A 22589-nucleotide genomic window follows, 5' to 3' on the forward strand; every position below is an offset into this window, starting at 1 on the left:
TATATGGTGTATTGTGTCCTTTCTGTCTATAAAGTAAAATTGTTTAGGAGGACTATATTAAATAGTCAGTTCTAAGTATCTCTCGAATTAACAATCTAAAAAGAGAAAAACTTCAAAGAGGACTTGGTATTAAGAAGAAATTTACATCCTTCATGGATAATATTGTGATATGTATATTTTTTCACAAAAGACAAATAGAACTGACTTTAGGCAAGGGCTATCCCATTCACCTTCCCCTGTCACTTTCTTTCTTTCTCCCTCGCCCTCTCTCTCCTCAAACAACTGTGTGATTTTCATCTCTCTCTCTCTGTCCTCCATACTAGAATCCTTCCTTTAATCATCTGAAAGCTTTGTTTTCATTTATAATATATATATATATAATTAGTACGAATCAATTCACAACAAAAATATGTAGAAAAATGGAAAACAAAGAAGAATGAAAATCGAACAAATCATCGATAATATGGTGACAATCTCATTAGGGTTTTTGTCCTGTAAGTTGGTAATGGACAAAAGGGAATCAAATGCCTCCATTGTGCACAAATGGTCTCTTTTTATAGACCACGAGAAATTAGTTGGCAAATGGCACAATCATTGGTAAAACAATGGTTGGCAAAGGGCACAACTATTAATAAATGACACAACTTTTTGACTAAATCAAAGGGTTGTCTTTTAACACTTCCTCAACCATCACCAACCATGGGAGCCATCACCATTGAGAGGGTGTCATTCTAAGGGGTATATTGTTTGGTGATCACACTCTTTAGAATTATATCTCCCACTTGATCACACAAAATGGTATCGATCCCGTTGAGTATTTTACTTTGGTACCAATATAAGCTTTCCACTACTCAACTCTCAGATTATAACATTAGATTATAACAAGCCTCTACGTGTGCACACTTTTGTCATTAACTTATCTAACCTCAACCTCTACCATATTTGCTACCACTGATCACATATAAATGGTGATTTCATTTCACTAAAAAACATATTGTGAACTACAATAATTCTTCGTGACTAGATCAATAATCAACATCTCTATCACAATTGACAACTTCAGCCAAATACATAACACACGTATATACCTACACTAAATTTTCGTTAAGTAGTTCCTCTAGAGGCTAATCCTGAGGCTTTTATTAATTACCTTATCAGCGACTTTACAAATAATCAACCAATTAATCAACTTACACTAAAATTTTATCAAGTACTCACTCTAAGGTCATTCCTGAGATTTTCCTTAATCACCTTATTAGCAGCTTTACAAATGACCAAGATATTCATTTTAATATCATCATAACTCCACTTTTCTAGGGACATTTCTAGGTGTCCCTAGAACTTCCTGAGTTATGCATGTCAACCGTGAGGTTGCTTTACTTAGGGATCTCTCAACCCCATTTTAGTCATATGTCCTCTAAATTTCTCCAAAGAAAATCCTTTGGTAAGAGGATCTGCTACCATCTTAGTTGAGAAAATATAATTAACCTTAACCTCACCTCTCTCCAATATAGCTAAAATATAGTGATAATAATGCACATCAATGTGTTTTTCTTTAGAACTCTTTGTTCCACTATTTATCAATGAGATGACAGTCTAATTATCACACAACACATTGACCGGTTTTGTGGATGTACTGAAATTTAAGTTTTCAATAAAGCATTACATCCACACCGCATTACTCACTACAGTAGTACAAGTAATATATTCTACTTTTACAATAGACTTAGCAGTACAGCTTGTTTCTTACTCAAGCAAGAAACTGTTGTTCCACCAAATAGAAATATATATCCACTTGTAGATTTTTTATTATTCACATCACTTCCAAATCAGTATCACTATAGCTGATTAATTCTAGATCACTAATTTTAAAGCATAATTTCATATTTTTGGTACTTTGTAAATACGTTAATATACGTTACACTGCTTGCCGATGTTCCTTACTTAGATTGGATTTATATCTACTTACCAATCCTTCTGCATGACAAATGTATTGTCTCGTGTTTGTCATTGCATACAGGAGGTTTTCCTCATCTTGAGCATAGGGAAGTATAAGCATTTCACTAATTTCATCATCATCTTTTGGGCACATATTTTTATTTAAAGCATGACTTTTGCAAATATGTGTACTTAAGTACTTACAATTTCCCATACCAAATCTTTTAAATACTTTTCTAGTTACTTTTTTTTTTTTATCTAAATATAGCATATTTAAATTTCTATCTCTCAAAATTCTTAAACCGAGAATATAGGCAGCTTCATCCATATCTTTCATTTCAAATTTAGATTTAAAGAATTCTTTTGTTTCTTTTATCATATCTAGATAATTACTTGCCAGTAATATATCATCAACATATCATGATAATAATGTTACTTTATTATCTATTTTTCATATATATTCACAATCAACTAGCAAACTCATTTCATATCCCATTTCCCAAATGGGTTGGTGAAACTTCAAGTACCCCTGTCTTAAACATTGCTTAAGTCTATAGAGTGACTTCTTCAACTTGTAAACTTTTTTTTCATGTCCTTTAATTTGGAATCCTCATGATTAGATCATAAAGATATTTTCTTTTAATTCACTATTAAAAAAGGTTGTACCTACATCTAATTGATATAATTTCAAATTCATCCTCGCAACAATAGCATGATGATCATTATGGATGTGAATTTCGCCATAGGCAAGTATGTGTCCACAAAGTCTACATGTGATTGTTGGATATATCCCTTGGCCACTAATCTTGCTTTATATCTTTCCAAATCACCATCAACTTTAAATTATCTTTGGAGAACACAGTTGCACCATTTCCTTGCCAACCATGGAATATGTCACCCCCTTTCCTCATAGAACCGAGGAATCTTCGCCTTTTTACATAGGTCTTATGCTAAATTGCTTTCTTGAGGTACTCTAGTACTATTAACATCGAGCCTACCAACTCAGTATCATCATGCTTGATCCTCCTACATCAATCTCCCAGGGTTGGAAAGAACTCATCCTCGAGTTCATGCCATCATCAGTAAAGCATGGATTAAGGTATTTGACGTTGAACATATCTGTCATCGTCATATGCTTGGGAAGACGCAACCTATTTGCATTAACCTATATGCATTATTGTTGATTTTTTTTAGAACTTCACATGGTCCAATCATTCCGTCTTTCAGTTTATAGCACTCATCCACAAGGAAATGATCACTAGTTAATACAAACCAAACAAAATCTCCAACACCAAAAAGGATCTCAATGGTGATTGTTGGCCTAAGCCTTGTACTTTGCATTGCTTTCCTGGATTGCTTGTTTCACTTGGTCAATTACTCCTTAAAGGTGCACTGCCATCTCCTTGACCTTAATTTAGACAAAATACATGCTGACGTTAGGCCATGGGCCCTTAAGAATAGGTAGCAAGTGTAAAGCCCAGCATTGGAAAGGCTTCCTTTCATTTGCGAACACACAAAACATCTTGTCACATAGCAAGCAACGTAATTGGCCAATTTGGGCCAATAATAATCTATGGTGATCAAAACCAGTGGCTTTTCTGTCCTAAAGTGCCCCTCACCATGTAATTCTCATATAATGTATTCCCTCAAAGAACAATCTAAGACACACAACTATAGATGACAAAACAAAAAGCCTTTTTGTAAAATAAAATCACTTTTTTTACCTTCAGTTACCTCTATAAAAACTTTATCAAAGAAAAGGATTTTTGCATATAGATCCCTAAAAGTGTCAAAGCCTACCACCCTAGCGCTCCTAGTAATGAGGAGTGGCACCCATCAACTCAAAGCATTTACAATACGATTCAAGCTCCTTGACTGGTGTCTTGATGTGAACATGAACTCCTACAGATAGGAAACCTGCTTGGCATGTTGGCTGCTATGCTTTTATTGCCTATTGATGTACTTTCATGCCTCATGATCTGTAATCAGAATAAACTTTTTTTGCACCAAGTAGTGTCACCATTGCTCCAGAGACTGTACAATGTGAAAGAACATCTAGTATATGTCATACGTGGAGTAATTTTTCTTTGATCCCGATAGCTTCTCACTATAAAATGCAAGGTGTCATCCTTTTTGACTCAGAACATCGCCAATATCTACTCCGGAGGCATCACCTCGAAGATTTTCTCAAAATCAATGAGTGCTAAAATTGGTGCTTTTGTTATCTTCTATTTGACCAGCCAAAAATTAGTCTCTGCTTCTTTGGACTACTAGAATGCTTGCCCCCTCAGGCACTTTGTGATGGAAGTAACTAGGGTGCTGGAATTTTGGATGAATGAACGATAAAAAGATACTGGTCCATGGAAAATCCACACATCATGTAAGGTCTTGAGCATTGGTCACTACAAAATGGCTTATACTTTATTATTTGTATTGATCTACGTGGATATAGTCAATAGAAACAAAAAATCCAAGGAACATGACATACATAGTGAAAATGAACAATTCTTCTGATTAAAGAACAAACAATCATTTTGTTACATCTCATGCTTGGAAGATAGCTTGGAGGTTCTCTATATGTGTCTCCCATGCCGGACTATATATGAGGAAGTCATTGAAGTATACAACAAAAAAAATCCCCATAAACACGTCAAGCACAATACTTGATGCATAAATCTTATAAACATACTGGGTGTGTTGGACAGTTCAAAGGGCATGATCATCCACTCATACAGACCATGTTGCTTATTGAACACCGCCTTCCATTCATCTCTAGGGCATATTCTAATATAATGATACCTACTCTTAAGGTCAATTTTAAAGAAAAAAACCTTAGAGCTCGACACCTGATCCAACATGTCATCCAGGTAGGAAATTGAGAATTTGTATTTTACAGTGATCCTGCTAATGGCTCTACTATCCACACATAGACACAACGAACCATCTTTCCTGGGCATCAGGATGGCAGGAACTATACATGGGCTCATGCTCTCATAGATATAGCCCCTTTCTAACAACTCTAGCACTTGGCATTGCAACTCTTTAGATTCTTTGGGGCTAAGGAGATATGTTGCTCTGATGGACAAACTAGATCCCAACACCAAGTGAGTTTGATGTTCTATATCACTCATAGGTGGAAGGTCAGGGGAATGTCCTCCAACATTAAATTTGTGAACTTGGACAACATATGTTGCACATCTAGAGGCAAATCACGATCAACTCCGCAACTACTGCCACATACCACTAAGGTGTATACCATGCCCTCTTTCTCTGCCTCCTCCCAGAAGTTAGCCATAGACAAAAGATTTTTTCCTTTTTAGCCTCAAGAACAGAAACAACTTCCTCTCTATGAGGTGCCAGAATGACCTTCTTTCCTTTAATGCTAAGGAAGCAGGTATTTTTGCGCCCATCATGAACCACGCTTCGATCATACTACCATAGTCTGCCTAACAGTAAGTGGCAAGAATCCATGGATATCACGTCTCATCTTACGTTGTCAAAATACTTTGGGCCAATCAAAAAGAGACCAAACCATTGGGTTTCGGTTTGTTTTGAGTTGTACCTTTTGAATTGCTTCCCTGGAGACCATGTTCTCACAGTTACCACTATCTATGATCAGTGTGCACACCTTCTTAGAATAGTGCAAGTAGAAATATTAGTCCTTAACCGGTCTTCACTCAAATCACCCATGAAAAATGCTACTAAGAAGCCGATTTAAGATCTTATACCACACACCCTCAATGTTAGCAGTTATGAATTGTCATTTTTTCACTCAAAATTACAAATGGAAACTCATTTTCTTCTTCTCCTCCAACATCTCCTCTGCCTCCTTCTCCTTCGCAATCTCCTCCAGCATCTCCTTTTCCCATCTCTAGATTCTTGGAGTTGTATTTGATGTTGAATTCTGAGCTCCTCCTTGACCCGGCTTTTGATTTCATTGAAGATCCTCACCTATGGGTCGAGCAGGTACACTCCATCTTCTATCTCTATCTCTGTTGTATACGCTCATGCACAAAACCATTCACCCTTCACATTCCCAATACACCTGGGTCATGGAGGACCTTTTGGTACATTAAGTCTTTATGGAGCAAGGTAATCTCACATTCCCAATACGCCTAGGTTTGATTCTAAACCTAAAGCAATATTCAGCCGAATATACACACTGTAGAGGCAAGAAAATCATAGCAAAAGAATAATGAATCTTCTAGAATAAATCATTCTTTTCTGGTAGGATAGGTGTCAATTGATCCTGAAATTGTGAAAATCTATTAGTTATTATTTTTTCTATATAAAGCAACGTAAAGGGAACTGTAAAAAGATATGGAAAAGAGGAATGTAAATAGTCTTTCTTTTTTAAACCTTCTATCAAACAATTGATACTCATACTGAACAGTTATCTCAACACGGTATCAAGAGCAGGTTGAAAGACCATCGTCTTTACAATTTTTTTTTTTACTCCATTTTTCCATGGCATTCGATGAGTCATCCCCCATCTCCTCCACACAAAACCAAACACCCATCACCAATCATTCCATTCTCACCTCTGAAAACTACTTTATCACCATGAAGCTTTCCATAGACAATTATCTTTTATGGAAGGCCCAAATGGTTCCCTTTCTCAAGGGACATCAATTGTTAGGTCATGTGGATAGCACCTCTCCTATGCCTTCCCCCATGATCAATGGTAACCCCAACTTAGAACAAACCCAATGGCTTCTCTTAGATCAACCCATCCTCTCAACACTTAACTCTTCCTTATTTGATCAAGTTCTTTTCCAGGTGCTTGACTGCACCACTGCTCAGGAAGTTTACAACTTTTCAAAGCCTTTTTGCTACGCAATCTTCCACTCATGTGATGCAAACATAGTACAAATTATCCACATTGAAGAAAGGATCTATGTCAATTACTAGGTATTTCCATAAAGCAAAAAATTTTGCTGCGTCTTTAGAAGCTATTGGTCACCCATTATGTCCTTCGGCGTTCTTTGTGTATGTCCTTGTAGAGCTAGGAACTAACTATGAGTCGTTAGTTATCTCCCTTACCACACAGGCAAACCAACTTTCCCTTATCAACTCCATAGTTTTCTCTTAAACCATGACTCTCGTTTGGCACATCAACACCAAACACTTCCTAGTGGAAATCCCCTTACCGCAAACGTTACTTCTTACAAATCCTCTTCTTCTCTTTCTAATTTCAGAAAATGTAGAGGTTCTAATAGAGGTCCTTGGGGTCCACATGGGGGACGTCATAGTCACTCTAATTTCTTTTCAAATCGGTCTGAAACTAGCCCATACTATCAAGTTTGTCACAAACCTAGGCACATTGCCCTTTGATGCTATCACAGGTTTAACCATAGCTATTAGGCCTCTCCACCACCTTCACTTTCAACAAATATCACTTCCATACCATCATTTGCTCCTCCCATAAACTCCTGGTTCTCTGACACTGCCGCCACCAATCATTTCACTTCTGATTTTAGTGATCTTAATTTAGATGCTTCCTCATACCATGACACTGATCAAGTAAGTATTGGAGATGGCTCCACAATGCCAATCCAACATACAAGTTTTTCCTATTTTCACACTACATCTGGCAAATTTCTTTTGTCTAAGCTTCTACATGTTCTATTAATTACAAGAAATTTATTATCCATTCATCAATTTTATCTTGATAGTCCTGTATTTTTATAGTTTCGCACTAAATCTTTTCTTGTGAAGAATTTTCAAACTTGGGGGGTTCTCCTTCAAGGCACCATTAAAGACAAACTGTGTGTCTTACCTGTAGATACAACGACCTCATCATCCTTTTCGGTCTCACCTCTAAACTCTTATTGGTGAATGCACTTCCTCCTTCCAGTGGCATCAACGACTTGGACACCCCTCTTCTAGAACCACAACTTTTATTATTCATCACTTTAAGCTTCCAATTAAAACAAATACACTTGTTTCCCACTATTCAGCTTGCTCACAAGCCAAGATACATGCATTACCTCATCCAACATCATCATCACGTTCTCAACATCCATTTAATTTACTATTTCTAGATGAGTGGGCGACTCCAGTGTTATCATCTCATGGTTGTAGGTTTTACCTTTCAATTATTGATGACTGCTCCAATTTATTGATGATTTCATAAGGGATATTAAGAGGGATTTAGGGCTTCTTGGTTCACGTTTGAATTTTATTTTTTGGATAAAAAAAAAGGGAGGAAAAATGAGGATGGCAAAGTCTCAGGTATGCCAACCAGCTCTACTATGGTGTTCGTTTGTGAATCTAACAAATCGAATACCACAAACGAAAATCAATTGCATCCAATTGGAGTTATAAAGATTGGAGAGAGAGAGAGAGAGAGAGAGAGAGAGAGAGAGAGAGAGAGAATTCAGATCTGGTATTGAAAGTAAGATTATCTTTCTATGCCAAGGACCAGAGTGCTATGCGGCTAAAGAAGAAGAAAGACCAAAAAGAACGACAAAGAAAATTGAATGCTATACTCAGAAGGGGTCAGGGGGAATTTAGTTTCTAACAATAAAAAAGACGAGAATCATAAGGGGAGAGAGAGAACCATAAGGGTGAAGAGAAGGTAATTTATAACAAAGAGATAAGAGAAGCATGGATTTTGGTGTTGGGGGGGGGGGGGGGGGGGGGAATCAATGAGGGAGGTGATTTTCACCCTGCCCCAAACCTTGAAGTAGCACTCCTAGACCAGTTGTGTGGTGTGTTATGGGTGAATCGTCAAACCCTCCAGGTTTTGCACCTTTAGACATTGGGATAATTATGTTATCTGCTTCTGCAAATTTGCAATCATCGCTTCATGTATGTTATGATAGAGGTGAGGGACTTCTCAATTGGAATTTGCCCGTGCCATCCACGTCCTCTCCCACTGGCCATGAAAACTAATGATAAATCCTAGAAGGAAAATGCTAAAGCTCTTATGCTAACTAATGCAAGAGCAAAATATTACTTATTCTGATAGCTAGCTACACAACAAAAGCTAAAGATTACGATTGAGAAAAATGCAAATAGAGAGAAAATTCTAAAATAAACTCTAAGATTGGGGCTTCTTTAAAAAAAAAAAAAAAATCGAATGTTCCTTTTGAAGCCCACAAGCCAAGCTTAAATAGCTTATAAAAAAGGTAAAATTTTAATTAAGGCCAAATAGTAAAATACAGAATATGATAAGTAGCACAAAAATCTGGCTCTAAAATCTGAATAAAATCATTCCTAAAAAGACACATTACTATAAAAGAAAAGGACTCAAAATTTATTAAAAAAAAAATTGATTTTGGGGTCAAAACTAGGCCCGCAAGGGATAACTTGGTGACCATGACATGTGCCCCAAAGAGAGTTTACTGAATTAGGGTCATATGCAGGACCCCGATACCCATAACCAAAATTATGGCCAAAATGCTGACTTATGCACAATGTCACACCCTTGCCTTGCCCAATCGAGGAATAAGTCACCCCATTTCCCAGCCCAACCAAGGAATGCCAACATTTCCTAGCCGAATAGAGGATTCTTTGCATTTTTCCATGAGTTACTATAATGTCGAGTCTTCTCGAGGTCTAATGCTATTAATATCGAGTCTGCCAATTCAACATCATTAGACTCGGATTTTCCTGCATCAGAATCTCAAGATTTGGTGATGAAAAGTTTGAGATTATGTCTAGGGAGATGAAAATTCATTGTTAGTAGTAAGGATGGACAACCTTAAAACTAGTATTGTGACAATATTTTTCTAGTCCACTTATACCAATGTAGTAGATTTATAACTATTCTAAGGAGTCGTGAGAATGTAGTTTTTTTAGGGAGTTAGAAAATGCAGTTAGGGTGTAATGCCCCTATCCCGGAGAACCGGAGCTAGAGTTAGCTCCTTTCATTCCATATCAACTCTACCAACACAATAAAAATAAACCAGGCACTCCATAAAACACTAACCTATTTGTTCAATACAAATATCTATGTCTCTCCAGAGAAATACCAACCAAAACTCTGAATAAAATAGAATAACAACTCCACACAAACTCAAATTACCCATAACTCGATGTACCAAAATAACCGCCTAAGATAAACCTACAAAATATGATCCTCCAAAAATACATGAACCCTTAGCACTTATTCATATATGATCATCAGACTTTACCAATACTTCCTACTCATGTTCTCTAGCTAAACTATAAAAAATATTTGAAAAATATTAGGAAGATAAGGGATGAATTATCAACAACTCAGTAAGTAGAGGACAAAATGTTTTCTCTTTCATCAAAGTTCATGAATGATTTCAAATAAATAACTGGGGTTGTTTTTATAATTTCTTTCATAACATATAATGCACACTATCATAAATTAACATTAGTTCATTTTATTTTTATGCAAAGTTTAGCATAAGAATCTCACTTATACATACTTCTTAACTTTTCAAAATTTCTCTACAATAATACTGAACGAAAATCAATTGTCACCTTTAAAATAAGACAAGTAACTTGAATAAATATCTAATTGAATACATAATTTGTACTTACACCTGAAATATTAAATTTAATTCCTTAACCCTAAAATTCTCTTAACTCTAAATTATCATAATTTTCTAAATTCTACCACATCCGCTTAACAAATGTTCCATTAAAAATCTTCATTATTCTGAAATACCAACTTAACACTATCTGCCCAATACGCCGTAACAGGCTTCAGAACTAAAAGCCATCCTTAAGAATAAACCCGGCCAGTCCGAGTTAAGCCCAACATAATATCGAAACCCCTTTATTTTAATCAAATAGATCCATCCCAAGCCGGAAGCATCAGACTTTCCAATAGCTGACATAAGGGGTAAGACCGTAATTTTGCCAACTCTTGCATAATTGCATTAAAACCTAACCTTAAAAGCAGCTCAGCTGCTCAACGTAATAAAAACATTTCTAAAACTAGAAAGTTGAGCGGCGGCTAATATAGATGAAGAAAGGTAGCAGCTGGAAACTGGGCTGTGGTTGAGTCAATGGTGGCAAGCAGCTGAACAGCAGATAGAGAGAGAGAGAGAGAGAGAGAGAGAACAAACGGCTAGAGAGAGGGATAAGAATAGAAGAGTGGCACGGCGTTTAGGAGGAAGGAAACTCACCCTGAGAACACGACGGTCCGGGTTGAAGTGCAGTACTGGGCGGCTCTTTACTGTGAGGAGGGACTGGCAGGGTGCAGTGGTTTGGCTCACGGTGGGGTATAAAAGCTCTGTTTTGAGTGTGTAAAAATACAGGTGGTGTTGTGGTTACGCTTTGGCTGGGCAGTGGGCTGGCGGATTTCGCTGTGCGGGAGGGAAAATCAGCAGCGTCGTGGCCCTAATGGTGGCAAGGACAATCTTGCGGTTTGGAGGAAAAAGGGCTCTGTTTTTGGTGTAGTAAAACAGGGGACAAACGGGCTATTTTCGATGGTGAGAAGGAAGCGCTGCTTCCAAGGGTAGCGGCTTGGAGTTTTCTTTTCATACAAGAGGGATAAAAGTATCTATATATAGGTGATTGAAAACCAAAAGAAAACCGTAGAGAGGGAAGGAGAGACGGCCATCGAGTAAGAAGGCTAGGCGTGATTTGTGAAATGAAACTTAGGAATGTAAGGTGTTGCCGATAACCCTAGCGGCACTAACGGGCATGCAGAGGAAACGGACGCGATGAAAAGGAACCTGCGCGACGACTTGGAGTCTGTTTGATCTCACGGGCTTAGCTTTTCGGTGATCGGGAAGGCCCATTTCAAATATTTGGGCCCACGTTTGAATATTGTAAAAAATTTATAAAATAACTCTTTCTTAAATTTTATATCTTGACTGAATTTAAAAAAAAAAAATAGATCAGTTTGTTCAAAAATTATCTGTCATAAAATTTTTTTAACCTAAATATCAAACTTAAAGAAAATGATAATTTACCAAAATAAAGATTTTAAACCTGTAGTCTACATTCAAAAAAATTTTTGAAAATTCAAATGGGATTTTCGCACATATAAATTCAAAAATTTTGAAAAACAATTTGACACTGGATCCGAGTGTTATATAGGAATAGATGAACAAACGAGTCCCCATAGACCAGCTAATTAACTGGCTCTAGAAATGAAGAAAGTAACTATCTCGAGTGGTATACATAGTATGGTAGGATAGTTTGTGGTATGATATGCTTATTATTGATGCTTGTTACTATACTTTTTTATGGCAGACCAAACTAATATGGCTCAAGCTAGGCATTCATGAGGAATGGGGAAAAAGAAAACGAATTGAGTTGCTTTCAGAGTAGGGGACTACTTGCAGCGATGTATTTAATCATGTGAAAATAGTATTCTTGCCAAACGAGGAGTTTGAGCTCAAACCCTCTAAAGTACTGGAAGGCAAAAATTTCTGAGACGAATAAAATCGATGGAGGAGATGTTCTGCATATGCTACGTACTTTCCAAGCATTGCATATGGTTTTTTCTTGTTGTACGTACACTGTCATATTTCTTTTATACCAATTAAATCACATCCTAGCCAATGTTGGCACATAAGGTGAATTCATGTTCTTTCCCAGTTTCAATTCCAAGTTTTGCATCGAATCGGATCAGACAATTAATCCATTAAGCAATAGGAAGGTCACGTGAGAGCTTGGTGATGTCAAGAGGCCACGAGGATTCTCTCCAACAAATTGGCATCCCATGGAAAGGTGTTCTGGTGGTTCTTGCTCGCAATTACAAAGGGGGCGGACGCTATCTTAGTTAGAGAGGCAATTTTAACAAGATGTTGAGCAGTAAAAAATTTTTTATTGCCACTTTATAAAAATTTGAGGGAATCTTATTCCGTTTTGAACTCATTTACACTTTTTATGAGTTGGAATTTTATGTAATGGTCAAAGTTCTGAAGTATTAGCTAGGAGTGAATCTAGACCACGCGTATGTACTAAATAGTTTGTTTTCTTTTGTCATCAAGCATTGAGAAGTTGGTGCTTTGAACGAGAGCTCATCCCACCCTACACGTCCACATGCATTTATGAAGACAGTTGAATTAATTCCCATTCATTTCGAACAAGAAACCACCTCTCGGCCCGTCTCCCACGACTCGGTCTAAATGCATACAGGAGGTCTTGGCACTAAATTAATTAGGTCAAGCGACTTTGTCTTGCATAGAACTTATGGGGTTTGACAGCTTCATGAGAACGTAGATTCCTCGCATCGAACTTCTTGGTTAGGTATACTGTTTAGTCATTAATTAATACCAAAGAAAGGAAGAAAATAAAAACAGTTGAAATAAGCTTGCGCGCACACACACGTGTATATATATATGGTGCATGGGTGAAAAGGTTTGCATTGCCTCTTTTGAAAGATCGATGGGTTTCGGTTTAGTCTTCCGTCCTCTTATGATTTTAATCATTTTGATCTTCTCCATCTTCACTTGGCAGCCAACTCAGGTTCAAGCTGCAGGTTCGTATATATCCAGCTTTAATTTACAGCGCATGCATGCAGTTGGTATCATTAATTTTTTCCAGTTTTTGCCTGATCAGGTGTGAATTATTCCGTATATATGATTTGAAAAAGACCATATGCATGTAATATATTACTAGAGATAGTGACCTTAGATCATCGATTGTTTTTCCTCTCTTGTAAAGAATTATAAATTACTTCTATATTTTCGACAGAAACGAGCTGAAGAAGTTTTATTTTTAATTGAAAGAAGATTATCTTTGAAACTTCAATCCTCAAACTTTGTATTTAGCTATTTCTATTTCAAGTACCCCTTCATAAGTGCTTAAAGACTGCATGCATATAAAGCTAGGCTTTTCCCATATTACAGTTTTCCACTTACACGTACGTAATTGTTTTTGGACTTCTCTAGATATCACGCCAAGAAAACTAGCCGTCCGGCAGCTGAACCCACCTCCTGCCCCAGCTGAAAACAGGTTGAGACGTAGGGATCCGGCCCCACCAAGTAATTGGGATGCACCGCCACCAGCTGAACCACCTCTCATACCTTGAAGCTAGCTGAGTCCAAGCTCATAATCAGTATTAAGTTTAAATGTTAATTAGAACGGAGTAGTTAAGAGAATAAAGGATGGAAACAATAAATGTAGCATCCTTCTTGCTAAATAGTGAGAATTGTGGCCGGGGACTCAAAAAATGTCTCACTCTATATGTATGTACTGTATGTCATGTGTGCGTTTTTGCTTTCCGAAAAGGTTGTAATTTCCTAAAGTTTGTACGTAGTATAATGTGTTCGACTGGAATAGAAAGAGCTCAGCGTTGTTTGATCTATCATGTTTCTAAGAATAGTAGTGTATGTATTGATAATTTGTTATCATCTTCATATTCACATGTGACATGCGACCATTTTATTAGGACTTTATAGCGATTTTTAATCGCCGCAAAAGGCCTCTTTTCTTGCAGTGACATGCATGCAAAACATACGTGATCTTTTGTTGGCCAGAAGAACACATCAATCTATTGAGAAAATCTGGGGATCAACCCAATGCATAATGAAATCTCGCGAATGAAATAGATAAATAAATACAACATGCAAAAAGATCAACTCGCTGCTTGCCCACAGATCTACACCATACGATACGTACGTATACCCACTACCCAAAATTTTGAAAGAAATAAAACAGTGCAAACTGGGATGATTAATCATGGGTAGGTCAAAACCTAACACCAACTGTATAGAGACAGTTGGCTACCAACCTCTGACTGAAGTAATGCATGCAAGCTTTAATATTTGGTTTTCCTCCGATTTAAGGCAATTCACCTACTCTTTGCCTTTAGCCTATCCTTGCCGCGCATGCCTGCTCACTTCCCTCTAATCTCTTCAAAATATCAATTAAAACTATCACCTTACTTGTTTTATTGTCTGTTGCGACATCTTTCTTCCCAGATTAATTGTCATCCAGCTTTATCCCATCTAGCTCGATCCATTAATCTTCTTGACCTATAATTATTAAGCTCTCTCTATCTGTATCTCTCTCTTTCTCTCTCTGTTACACACACAGACAATCAAACGCAGAAGAGATGAAGATGGACATCTTTCCATCTTGTGGAAGCATCGAGAAATACCAGAGCAGGAGAGGGTATCAGAGGCTGAAGAGTAGTCATGAGGTGATCACCAATGAGGAACATATGAAGATTGCTGCATCAGAGATTATATCACTGCCAACGAACATCACTTTTTCAATCAAGTTCACGAAAAGAGTAAGAGATTCTTATGTGGAAATGATGCTTTGCTTTGCTGGACATATTGCGCAGTTGAATAATGGTAATGTTTTCCTGTCTAAGAGGATCCCAAGTGGTAAGAGTCCGAGTTCCTCTGTAGCATGAGTAAGTTTCCTTTGTCTTTTTTTTTTTTTTTTTGAATCTTTTACCCTTTTTTAGGCGGTATGGAAGCTATTACAGACTCTGTAATTTCTCCGCTACTCTCCTTTGAGGTCAGAAAGGAGGAGAAATTTGAATAAATCGAATTGGCTAATGTATTATAAAAGAGCAAGTTAATTTGCACCAAGTACAAACGAGCAAATGGCTAGGTTGTGATAAAGATAATTTCTTAACTTAATATATAATACAAAATTAAGAACAACTCAGAAGATTATATATAATCGTATCCAATCTGAAACATAAATACTCTTTGGATATTCTGCACTTTGCCCTATATGTGAAAATTGTTCAAATTTTCACACACGTACACAGTCCTGATGGAAGATGACAATAAGCGCCCAGGCGCCCAGATAATTAATAGTTTTCTAATGGGTTGTTGACTAGTTTTTGTATCAGACTTGGTTCCTTGCTTCCCCACATTTTACAGGTTTTATCTGTGTCTAGCTATAATTAATAGTATTAGACCAAGAAGTCATAATAATCTGACGCCATTCTCTTAGGAACCATCTAATTGAATAACAATATGTTCTGCAAAAACTATTAAGCTCTAATTCAATTGGATAATGCGTGTTGGTTATTAAGTTTCAATGTAGGTAGCACGTAGTGTGATTTTATGATTGAGGGGTGCTCATAGCTTACTTGGAAGCTTAGTCTCCTTTTGCCTAATTATTAGGTTTATGTTTGCTTATAATTTATATGTTTGGGGTTGGCAAATTTATATAATATGCTCTCTCTCTCTCTCTCTCTCTCTCTCTCTCTCTCTCTCTCTCTCTCTCTCTCTCTCTCTCTCTATATATATATATATATATATGTTATACCCAAGCAGACCCACTTATTGAAGAACATAATCCAGACCAGTCCAGTCTTTATCTTGTGTGAGTTGTCACTCGTCAATGCATAGTTGTGATATAAAGGTTCTTTACTGCTTTATTTGAACAAAATATAAAGTGATGGTCTTTCCTAATCTCATTTTGTTTATGGTGGTTAATATAAATCTAAAATCTCATGATCTATTTTTTGTTCTTGTTTCTCACAGGATTGAATCAAGATATCAAGAAATATAGAGCAAAAATATTTCAGAAGCTGTCAAAGATGGAATCAAAGTTAATTAAACTCATATAGAAAGAATTCCACTTGTAAATTTATTTTCCGTTGTGATATGTTGGATGGTATTGTGTAAAACTTAAAACAATGTGTAAAACTTAAAACAATGGTAGTGGTGAATTGCAAATATGTATTTTGAGGTTATATGAATAATATTGGCAAGTAAATATAAATTTCTCTAAATATAGCATTTTTTAATTTATTAATAAGCAAGTACCTGTCGTAAAGGAAAGAAAATAAATATCAGGTAAAAAACAACGTACGACAATAATAAACACGTTGAGGTTTCAAGTATTTGCGGCGAAAATAATCTGTCGGAATAAAAATTTGGCTGCAATAAGCCAGCATCTATTTTCAGCTAAAACAAAGTAGCTGCAAAAAACTATTTTTGGTGAAAATAATCAGCTGGAATAAAAATTTGACCAATTCCAGTAGCTAGCATCTATTTTCAACTTCAAAAAAGTAGCTACAAAAAATATATAGCCGCAAATAGTTTTGGCGATGGATCGTGGATCTTGACAACATTTTTTGCAATAAAATTTTATGACATTTGCGACTATTATTGTTGTTGGAAATAATGTGTATTCCTAGCAATTCTCAAAATAGCTGAAAAAATTTTTACTTAACTCTTTAATAGCGGTTGTTCTTTGACAACTAAAAATACTCGGGAATAATTAATAGCAGCTAAGTTTTATATTATTTTCAGCAACTTTTATCACTGGAAATGATCTTATTTCTTGTAGTGCATGAACGTCTGTTTTTCTATTTCTGTTGTTTTACATTTGTGAGATGGGCGTGAGTATCAAATCATTCTGCATTGGAAAGCTTAACCATTATGATGTTGATGTTAATTAAAGGTAATGCTAATTTGTCTAGTATCATTGGAGAGAGTCAAAGTGCTTTTGTTCCAGGTCAGTTGATCTAAGATAATGTATTAATTGCTTATGAATTAATGCATTATTTTAAAAGGAAGAAGAAAGGCAAAAGGCGGAGATATATGTCCAAAAAACCATATATGAGCAAAGCATATGGCAGGGTTGAATGGAGTTTCCTACAATCAGTTATGGAGGTTATGGATTTTGATCAAATTGTAATTAATACGATTATGTATTGTGTTCAAACTATTTCTTTTCCAGTATTGATTAATGGTGATCCAAAAGGGCCTGTTATTCCATCTAGAGGTTTGAGAGAAGGCGATCCCTTATCTCCTTTTTTTTCTAATTTGCATTGAAGTTTTGATTACTACCTTAAAAGAAGTAGGATGAGGAGGGAGATTCCGAGTCTAAACATTTGTTGGGGAGCACCAAACATTAATCATTTGCTATTTGCAAATGATATTGTTATTTTTTCTAAGGTTGACATGGAGGAGGATAAAAGAGTACAAGCCATTTTGGCTAGATATGAATTTGTTTTGGGTCAGAAGATTAACAAAGAGTAGAAGCCATCTTTTTCAATCTCGCTCTCACCTAGCAACAACTCAGAGGACATCACTCAGTATATTACGCTCTCAAGTGACTAATGGAGCTTCATCGAAATAATGTTTCATCTCAACTTGGAGTCGTAATGCACACATACCTAAAAATATTTTCTCAACACGAAACCCATTTTTTATGTTAAACACGTGAAAGTGCATGCAAATGCACAATGAATAAAATTCTACCAAACACAACATGAAATATCCAAACATAAATCAATTTCACAAACAAACCGTCCTCCAATCCAACCTAACCCCCATATTCCTCAGACTCAAGGTCCGGCACAACCAATAGACTACAGAAAAAGTGTTAGCATAAAAATATATTTAAATCTCAAAAGTTCTTTGAAAAATTATTTACAGTGTTGAAAAGGAAATTAATCTGAAAGATCAAGCACCCAAGCACTAGAGTATTGCCAAAAGCAAGTCTGAAAAGAAATCACCAAAAATCACATTTTTTTGGACTGAAAATAGGTTTCGAAAACAAGAAAATCTAAAGGAAATTTCACGGAATAAAAGGGGCTGATCGAAAAGGTAAAAACTAGGAGATGGTGGCAGGAAAATGGCATTCATGGCAAGAGAGTAAATGACCAAGCAAAAAAAAGGAAGCCCACGGCTTGGACCAAAACAGGGGCATGGTGAGGGCCAAAATATAATACGAGTTGAGGGAGAAATGGAGGTGGTGCAAGCGGAGGGTGTAAATCTGGGACCAGTGCCTAAATGGTGGGGTTCGGAGGTGAAAATGGGGGGCGACATGGCTAGACAATAGGGCAAAACAGAAGAGAAAAATTTCACAAAGAGGGAAGAGATTCACGACTTCTGTAGGAGAAGGAAAGAGTGGAAAGAAAAACAAATGAAAGAAGAAAAACTAAGCTTGGAGCTCATGGCAAGGACCAAACGAAAATGGAGGAGCTTCGAATCTACAGAGGAAAATAGAAAAATGAGAGGAAGAAGAAATAGGTCATGCATGATAGGAGAATTAAAAACAAAAAACAAGAGAGAGAGAGAGAGAGAGAGAGAGAGAGAGAGAGAGAGAGAGAGAGAGAGAGAACAAAAGAAATGAAGAGAAGTAGAAGATGGGAGAAGCAATAGTGGCATCCAAAATACAAAAGAAAGGAATGAAAATGAAGGAGAAAGGAGGTAGGGGTGTGCGGCAGAGGAAGAATGAAGGAAGAAAATGAAAAGAAGATGAAAGTCATAAGGGTTGTTGGCCAGAAACGACACTGTTGGGGGGGGGGGGGGGGGGGGGGAGAGAAAGGGGCTAGGTTGATGTGCAATGGGCTAGACTCGAAAATTGAAAGGGCTTGGCCCAAAAACAAAGGAGAAACCCACTAAAACAAAGTCCACCCAAAAATAGAAGTTCAACAAGGTAAAAAAGGCACAATAAAAGTTAAATAAAAACACTACAAATAAATATTAATAAAATAAAATAATTAAATTCCAACAATATAATTTATACTAAAGAGTAATTTAAATGTAAAATAATTATTAATATCAAAAAAGCACATTATTTAAATTTCACAACTTGGAAATCACAAAATAATACCACAAAAAATACGTTAAATTTAAAACAAGAGAACTACTAATTATAATAATTTAAATAATCATTCAATTAAAATACTCATAAATACAGGATATCACATGTATTTTGATGCTAATTTTAAAAGCGCTTTCAATATTTGTGATGGTTTACAAAGTGACAAATTAGCTATGTTTTTTAGTTTGGCTTGGAGCTTCTGGTATAGACGTAATAAAATGGTACATGACCAAGTTTTATTAAATCCAAGAGAGGCTACTAAAAGTGCTTTCAGTTTGATCAGGAATTACAAAGAAGTCAAATTGAAGACAAATGTACAATTGAAGCAACATTTTCGCTGGAAATCTCCCACAATAGGTTGGCTTAAACTTAATGTTGATGGGGATGTTTTTTCTGAGTTATGTAAATTTGGTAAAGGTTGTATTCTGAGAGATGATCAAGGTAAGGTGCTTATGGCTGCTAGCAAGATTGAGAATGAGTTTGAGGAGCCTGAAGCTGTTGAGTTAACTGCAGTATTTCATGGACTCCAATTATGTGCTAGTGTGAACATCTCACATATTCAAGTGGAATCTGATTGTTTGTTAGTAGTGGAAGCGCTGCAATAACATAATTCTATGGAAGGATCGATATTGGGATTGTTATGTAAAGAGATCATGTTACTTTCTTCACACTTTGTTGAATGTAATTTTGTTTATGTTTATAGAGAAGGAAATATGGCAGCCCATAAATTAGCCCGTTATACGAAGTATGTGGTTGATATTAGTATATATCATTACAACAAATTTGATTTTTAGGGTCAAAATTTGTTAGGGACAGAATTTAAATTTCATCTCAAAACATGGAAAACCTTATAAATCTATTCGAACGCATACATATTAGTTCGAACTAAAGATTCTGGGATGAATTAGATCGTCTCCAAAAGTCTAAACCATTCGAACTAATAAAATTTAATTTGAATAGATAATTAATCTATTCGAATGCAATATAATATGTTCGAATGGTTATTACCTTGTTTGAACGTTATTATTTAATTGTAATAATATATTGTTAAAATTGTAATAATACATATTTTTTCTATTAATTTATTATCATTTTCAAAGTCAATAAAAATGTCTATATATTATATATTATGATTTACAATGAATCAAAATATTTACGAATTCATAAATTAATTTTATGTAATTAATTTAAAAATATTTTAGTTAAATAAATATTACTTTAAAGATAGTGTCATTTTTTCTATTATTATGAACATTAAGTATAATGAATAGAAAATATAATTAACAATAAAGAGGCTAGCAAACACTAAAAATAAAAATTATACATTAATTACATCCCAAAAGGAGTTAGACGTTCTACACAATATAATAAAAGTAAAATAATAATTAACAATATCTATTTGTTAAGTAAATTAAAATCCACCCGTAAGGTATACAAGCATTCATCCAGGTATTTAAGCTTCTCCATAATGGGCTCAATGAACTCCTGCTTTATAATTTGGTGGTGCTCCACCAATAGAGCTTGTACCTCATCCAAAGTAGGCCCAGTAGGCTGTCTCTCAACATGGGCATCAGCAGTAGAAGCTGGAACAGTAGGTGGAGGCAAATCCTGTACTGCATGAGTTTTCGATAAGTGACTCTTACTCTTGTTGAATGTGATCTGGTTAACAGGCCCCATCTGTGGCGACCTCCGCTCACTCGAAGTCACTGTAACCCCTGATTGGAGTAGGAGGTTAGATATCAGCAGTGCAAACAGTAGACTACCTCCACCCAAATAGCATGACTCTATTCAAATGCGGAGGAAGAAATACAATGCCAGATCAATAGGCTCCCCTTGTGCTATCCATAACAAAAATCTAGCCTCTCGATCTCGAAATCAATATTGTGTTTTTTCGGATTAATGTTATACCCAATAGTCAAATTAAGCATTTTAAAAAATAATATACAGTCGCCCTATCAGATCACTTTACTACCATCATATGGAGGAGCCGAAGGGTCTCGCACTAGCTCACGAACCTAATCATCTATGAGACTATCGTCAAGTACCTCATCGCCGCTGTCACTATCATCCGAACCTACACCTGGTACTGGCGATGAGGATACGGCTGGTGTGTCCTCATCAGATGGTGCTGCCACTGCTGCAGGATATGCAACGGGCTCTCACTGTAAATCAAGAAACTCAGCAATAACACAGGGAGGGAAGATAATACTCACTCCTCGAACTACTAAGTTGTAGCATAGAGCATCACGAGACTGCTCTCCCATGGCATGGTAAAACTCACCTACCAGTTCAGGATATGTTGTGCCTCTCTGTCAATAGATCGGTATCCATCCACGATCGATGATGATGTCATGTATACTCCTTCCCAGCCAGGTAAGATCCCAGAAGTCATCCAGAATGATCTCCCACTCAACTAGTATAGGCCTCACGATCAACTAAGAAGGAGCTGCTCCCTTACTTTTGCCTATCTAGGATTGGGAACGTTTTCTTCCATTGCTGCTTGTCATTAGTATACAATTGATCCACAAAAAAATTATGTAATCTAATTAAAGTAAAGAAGTTTGATGTTGTTTGCCGAGTGTTTGGCAACTGCTTATTCAAATAAGAGCTGGCAAATATCATCTTTATATTTTGAATGACCTTAAATTCCATTCGAGTGACGTTAAATTCCATTCGAATGACCTTATAAAACTCCATTCAAATAACCTTATAAAACTCCATTCGAATGACCTTAAATTCCATTCGAATGGCCTTGAATTTCATTCAAATGAAATTAAATTCCATTTGAACAAAATTGAGCCAAATAGACAAAACTAAGTCGACTCAGTCCCGAATTTATAAATCTTGGATTCACCATAATCCTTGGTTTTATTGGTAGAAATGATTTAGGAATGAAGCCCCATCATTTCTACAGATTATTTTTGTGTCATTTGGCCCCAAAACAACAAAATAGGGTTGGATTGATTCAAAATCCGATACCCTCAAAACCAATGTTTATTTTCAAAAAATAACAAACCAATAGACAAGATGAGGAACCATACCTCTTGTTCTTAGAGATTTGAGGACTAGGTCAAAGTTGGTGGCGGCGTTGTGGTTGCGAACGGTGGAAGATTCGATTCGACGGTTCGAAAGAGAGAACACAAAATGAAGGAGAAGAAATTGTATCGCGACTTATATAA

At 36.3% G+C, this 22589-nt stretch overlaps 2 long non-coding RNA genes across 2 annotated transcripts; both read left to right on the forward strand.

Moving 5' to 3' along the window:
- The first annotated feature begins 13020 nt into the window (after positions 1–13020).
- On the forward strand, positions 13021–14185 carry LOC122297261. Its single transcript, XR_006238702.1, has 2 exons — positions 13021–13357; positions 13770–14185. It is a non-coding gene; the product is annotated as an uncharacterized LOC122297261 (long non-coding RNA).
- Positions 14186–14580: 395 nt separating this feature from the next.
- On the forward strand, positions 14581–16582 carry LOC122297191. Its single transcript, XR_006238682.1, has 2 exons — positions 14581–15241; positions 16332–16582. It is a non-coding gene; the product is annotated as an uncharacterized LOC122297191 (long non-coding RNA).
- Positions 16583–22589: the final 6007 nt, after the last annotated feature.

The sequence above is a fragment of the Carya illinoinensis genome, chromosome 15, assembly GCF_018687715.1.
Source record: "Carya illinoinensis cultivar Pawnee chromosome 15, C.illinoinensisPawnee_v1, whole genome shotgun sequence".
NCBI lineage: Eukaryota > Viridiplantae > Streptophyta > Magnoliopsida > Fagales > Juglandaceae > Carya > Carya illinoinensis.